General features: G+C 46.0%; 1 long non-coding RNA gene across 2 annotated transcripts; it reads right to left on the bottom strand.

Moving 5' to 3' along the window:
* Positions 1–2985: 2985 nt before the first annotated feature.
* On the bottom strand, positions 2986–5835 carry LOC113589870. Of its 2 annotated transcripts, none has more exons than XR_003412041.2 (3): positions 5752–5835; positions 5483–5559; positions 2986–3596 (listed from the first exon to the last, which is right to left on the bottom strand). It is a non-coding gene; the product is annotated as an uncharacterized LOC113589870 (long non-coding RNA). The 2 variants fall into 2 exon arrangements; XR_003412040.2 differs by having other exon boundaries at positions 5666–5800.
* Positions 5836–6161: the final 326 nt, after the last annotated feature.

Below are 6161 nucleotides of genomic sequence, written 5' to 3'. Positions count from 1 at the left end.
TCTAATCTCAAGTGTCTACTTCAACTTGAATCCTGAATGATCATTGTGCTATATGTACAATTTTGGATATCTAGTGTTAAAGTGAACAAGTACAATTTGTTCAAAAATGAGCTTAAAACCGCCGGTGCGTAAAGGGGTTTTTAACAGGTCCACTGCATTTCCAGATGTCCCTCTTCTAATATTTAGCAGCACTCACTTTTTTGTGTCCCTGAGGCATCCCGAGAGATCGCCTGTCCTCAGTGTCTTCTTTGCCCATTGAGATACAGATTCACTTCACATGGACATATTTGACTTTTGTTAAGATTTACTGTATGAGGTTTTTCCTGTCATAGCAGATCGTAGTAAATAGAGTGGACGGGGCTTGTGAAGTCTTGTGCACTACAATAAGTCGTGGACTGCTCTAATGTTAAACGGCTTCCACAGATACAGATCTCCCTGCGATAAGGCTGTTACTAGTGGGAACAAACAGTGAGCAAGAAAAGAGAGGTCTGAGGACATCGGGAAAGTGTCGGCGTGGAGACTGGGACAAGGGCCGGAGGGGGAGTATCCTGCATGCTGAGCTCCACTGTGGAGGGGTCCAAGCAGTGGCAGAGAGAGACTTATCTGACCACACTGAAACCGCCATGCATCAGACGGCACAGGCTGGCCATTGATAAGAGAATTCAATGTCGAACTTAGAGGACAAGGCTGTTTCCAAAGCCCCAGTCTCCGCGGAGCTGTGCCGCTCGGTCCGACAGACCTGAGGGAAGATTTTGGAATCGCTGAGGAGACGCAGAGGGAGAGAAAGCTGAGTTTGATGATTTTCCCTCTGTAAGAGGTCACTCTAGTGCTTTTAACTCAGTGACTTCAAATGTTGTTTATTTGCAGCCTGACTCTGAGCCACTATGCGTGCGTGTGTGTGCGTGCGTGCGTGGGTGTGCGTGCGTGTCTCCAGGAGGCAGAGCTAATGGACTCAGGTCACAGTTAGAGGTGATCTTCTCTCTCCAGACCTGCTTCCCTATTTGGGGTGTTCTCTATTTAGTAACAACTCAGTGTCATTTGTGTTCTGACATTCGATTGTTACAGACCTACAGTCTGAATTTTGTAGAAACCATATCAGGCATTTTGCAACTCCTGCCATGTGATCTCACTTTACGACTGACCTTTTCACTCTTGGAATGCAGAATTACTGACAAAAGTTTGCACTCTTTGACACGCCACTGAAAGATGAAAACACTGCAGTCATTTTTGTCGAGTATTATCACAGAGAACTTGAACTCCAGTGAGTTTGGTGTGCAGTGGCAGCTACTCCCAGACCAGGACCGGATTTTGAACGCGAGCAGGCAGGACGCCTGAGCTTATCTGCACTTAGGCTGCAGTCCTAGCAGGCGAATTCATGCACTTTGTCTAACAGTCCTGTTCTCTAATGGACTGCCTTTGAAGAGGTTGCGTCCTGTTCGCCTGTGTATGCCTGGCAGTCGGCAGGGAGCCAGAGATAGGCTGCACGGCACCCAGTATGGCCTGCGTAGTGCTTTCTGGGGCCACGTGACCATGTGCCGTGAGCACAAATGTCATTACATTAAACTCCATTTATAAGAGCGACATATAGTAGCGTTAAATGTATCTGGGGCTGATGGGAGGATGAGGAAATGCCTCACCCCTTATCTGGTCAACACTGAGTGGTGGTAAAACACTATTAAATAGAAAATTCCTGATTATAATATTCAGTTGCAGTTTCATACTCTGTTTCACAAGGAAAAAAAACAAAAACTCAAATAAATATTCATGATGACTTGGAATTAGCAGAATTGGCAGAATGTGTCCCTATGGCTGAGAAACGTTGTATTGTTGTGATTTAAATACCGATGTCATGCGTCCTGCGTGGAGTTCTGTCCGCAAAACCCTCCTACGCAGTTTGGAAGTGTATTTGCATGGAGCTGATTTTTCTATCCTCTCTCTCCTCGTTCACACCCCAGAGCTTTAGCCGACGTGGCACTGGTCTGACTGGGAGAGGCATGTCAACACAAAGCCCATCACAGGTGTGTGTGGCGGGAGGTCGCAGTGTGGGGACGAGAGTCAGAGTTCCAAAGCCATGTCTCCGCTACTGGAAGCTCAAATAGACCATGTCATTGTGATATAGACAGCAGTGAATGTACACACACACACACACACACACCTCAAATAAGAATGTTACATCAAATAGTAATTTAATTGCCATTCATTGTAAAATATATATATATAAAAAAACATTCAGTAAAAAAGGTCGGGGTGTTTTTGAAACACAGGGATAGTAATGGATGAGGTTCTGATTAGAAGCAGAACTGCTGAACTGGAAAGCAGAAAGATCACAGAGATCTGCAGTCTGAGAGAGAGGGAGAGAGAGATAAAGAGATCTACAGTTATTAAAAAATAGAAGCAGGTCAGTTATTTTCCATGTCTATGCTTCAGCACATACCTAGAGGTACTTTTGAATAAATTATCCCTGTCTTAACCAAAGACCCAGTGTGTGAGTGTGTGTGTGTGTGTGTGCGTGTGTGAGAGTGTGTGTGTGTGTGTGTGTGTGTGTGTGTGTGTGCTTAGGGCATCAGGGGAAGGGTTAATCTGAGGTAACTCATATGTAAATTAGTTGACACCCCCCCACTCCTTATTGGCTTGTTGCTGAGACCATCAACTTATATCTGAACACAGACACACAGTGAGAAGAAGAATGCAGAGCTCATGAGCCAATCACAGTGGAGGGAGGAGAAGCCACATAAGACAAACAACCCTTACCAACCCAGCGGTGGTCCCTAGGAGATCCCTAAATCAGGACATGTGTGAGCGTAGGAATTATTCGGGATGAATAATTGTGTCTGTTTTGGTTTCTCCTTGTTGTACTGTAATATTAAGTACTCACTGTATGAAATAAAAATAAATTCCAAAAAAAAAAGAAAACTGGTTTCTCCCCTTTCTAAAGTGACAAGTAAAACAAAAGTATGGTAGGCATTTTTCCTTTCACTGTTCCTCAACAAGCACACAGATTTATCAGAGTTAAAAAAAAGTTATTCCATCCATTTATTTGTTTAGTGCAACACCTCTGAAAGCTCTGCACTGCTAGCAGACACAGTGTTATAAATCTGCTCTATTCTGTGTTTAAAGATATAGGAAATAAACAGTGTTACTGTTGTACTGTATGTCAAGGATAAATTCTTCATGGATTTGAGCTAGGCTGAACCGCAGGGCAGATCAGAAGTCTTTCCTCGGGGTCAGAACGCCAATCGAGGTCAGGGCGGACAGCGGCGAACACAATGATGTGAGTCTGCCTGTTGAAAACTGAATCCTTATAAGAGTTTGTTTCTAGAACAGCTTCCACAACACAGCATGCAGTCTTAAAGTCGCAGGCGTCCTGCGACGAGCCGACGACGAGCCAGGCCTCCCGACGGTCTCGTCTGTCCTGTCCGTGAGTGACGCTGCTTCAGAACAGCCTCGGATACCGGAGCATCACAGAGACACATACAGCGCCGCGCAGACAAGACCGCATTGATTGAAGGAAACTTGGCCTAACGCTGAGAAACAGCTTTCCAAAAATGATACACGGAGCAGTGTCTTACATCTTGATGTGGAGGTGTTCTTAATGCCTTAGAGTTTGAGAGACAAACGGAGACATAGAGAGGACGCATTTACACACAGATATTAGATATAAAAACCTATTATAAGTTACAGTTCAAATAAAACCTTTTGCTTTGTTTCTGTAAAGGAAGGTTTCCATATAGTTGCGTCTGCATGGATTCTTCTGCCATTCTGTCTATCTCTGTCCATACACATGTGAAAATCTGCTGTCCTTTGTCCCTGGCAGATATAAAAATACTGAAGACCAGGACAGATACTGATTGCTCAAACCTCGGCTTCCTTTTAAAACTGGGCCATACCTGGAGCACTCTGACTTAATGCAGAAAACAATTATCTACATTACCACACTGATTTAATCTGTGCGGCTGTGCAGAGGGAAATGAGACTGAAATAAAAGTATATGCTCCTGGCACAGGGATCATCTCACACAGATGCAGATCAACTCTCACTGGACAACACAACGGTTGAAACTGAACAGAACAGTAATGAGCTGTCATACGCGAGTGTGTGTTTGCTGGAACGTCTGTACCATTGCTATAAGCAAAAATTAGATCAGTACAGCATTTCAGATTTGAGTACCACATATTAACAGAACAATCGTAATTAAACATTATCATCTATTAAAGGTGTCCATCAGGAGCTTGACAGATACTGTCAGGACAAATACTATCAGTACAAATACTATCAGGACAAATACTGTCAGAACGTTATTGTCAGGACAGATATTTTCAAGACATTACTCAGGTTTGAAGCTGGAAAATGTTCAGGTTGGACCACTGGCCCTCTAACAGCAAGTGGTTAAAAGGACATCGACATGAATAACTAAATAAATAATAACTAAATAAATAATTGGCTAGCAGGCTGGGTGTTGTGTTAACAGCACATTCACTCTCAGACAGGGTGAACATACACACAGGAGAAAACGATTGTGAGCTACTTGAGATCTGCTGCAGAGAAATGTTTTAATGTGCTGATGTTCCCATGTGTGAGGACATTGATTTTTCTGGATATTACCCTGAATAGGCACAGGCTTTAATATAAGTGGTTCTTGTGTGTGTGTGTGTGTATGTGTGCGTGCTAGCTCGGGTGTATGTGTGTTTGTGTGTGTGTGTGTGTGCGCGCGCGTTTGTGTGTGTATGTGCATTTGTGTGTGTGCTAGCTCACGTGTGTGCATGTGTGTGCGTGTGTGTGCGCATGTGTGCGCGCTCGCGTGTGTGTGTATGTGCGTTTGCGTGTGTGTGCTAGCTCACGTGTGTGTGTTAGTGTGCGTGTGTGTGTACATGTGTGCGTGTGTGCGCATGTGTGCGCATGTGCGTGTGTGTATGTGCGTATGCGTATGTGTGCGTGTGCGCGCGTGTGTGTGTATGTGCGGGTGTGTGTGTGCGTGTTCGCGCGTGTGTGTGCGTATGTGCGTATGCATATGTGTGCGTGTGTGTGTGTGTGTGTCTGTGTGTGTGTGCGTGTGCGTGTGTGTGTGCGTGTGCGTGTGTATGTGTGTATGTGCGTATACGTATGTGTGCGTGTGCGCGCGCGCACGCGTGTGTGTGTGTGTGTGTGTGTGTGTGTGTGTGTGTGTGTGTGTGTGTGTGTGTGTGTCTCAGAGATGTAGTAGATCAATGTCACTAAGTCAGTAGGTAACCTGGTTGCAGACAATCAGTCATGCAAATGCTGAAGGAGGAAATACATCACAGCACCTGACAGGCACTTCAGGCTGACACACAGGGCTATCCTTGCAGGCTCTGCCTGGTAGACTCCACTGGATCATGGCATCTGGGAGACCTATGCCTATTGTGCAGGGTGCACATGTGCATTTACTAAGTGGGGTCGGGGGCGTGTTTTGGTGAGCAGGGTTGGGGGCGTGTCTAACGGCAGGTTAACACCCTCTGCTTCTCACCATAGAACAGAAGCCCAGCCAACTCTCCTCCTGCGAGACAGTGGAGATCCTCTCCTCTCCTCACGCCAGCTCTGCACCTGCAAAGCCAAGGAAAGCACAGAAAAGTTCAACCACTCTGTCACAGAATTTCCAGGGAAGATCTATTAGTATTCAAGGTGAAGCCGCAGCATTGATGGGCCATACATCAGCGTCAGGAGGAGGCTCTCTCCTCTCCACAGAGTTACCCTGCACGCATGGAGGGTGCGTGTTCTTTTGTTTGCATGCCTCACCGTATCCTGCAAACGTCCTCTAATCTGCGCCCGCAGACGCTGCGCGAACATTCACCGTTTTACAGCTCGGCCATTACGGCCGACGTGCCAGCGTGGCAGAGAGGTGCATTGTGGGAACGTTTCTGTGGGGAAGGGAGCCCTCCTCGCCGTGGTAACCGGGGGCTGTCTCACCAGTCGTCTGTCCTTGCCTGACCTTGTATCTTTTTACGGAGCGTTTTAAAGGGCTGTAAATTACTGTGATAGCTCGCTCCAAAACAACCTCCTGCTTTCCAGTTTTCAGCCAGACTGACAGAGTCAGTGTGGAGTCCTACAGCAGATTACTGAGTCCCAGAAGGGCAGGCATAGAAAAAACAGTTCTTAGAATGCCAGTACTGTTGTACCCACTAACGGCGCTTAGAATGGTCAGGTAT

This window comes from Electrophorus electricus, chromosome 3, assembly GCF_013358815.1.
Source record: "Electrophorus electricus isolate fEleEle1 chromosome 3, fEleEle1.pri, whole genome shotgun sequence".
Classification (NCBI taxonomy): Eukaryota; Metazoa; Chordata; class Actinopteri; order Gymnotiformes; family Gymnotidae; genus Electrophorus; species Electrophorus electricus.
Note: the sequence above shows the minus strand (reverse complement) of the source record. Positions and strands in the feature narration are given on the sequence as shown.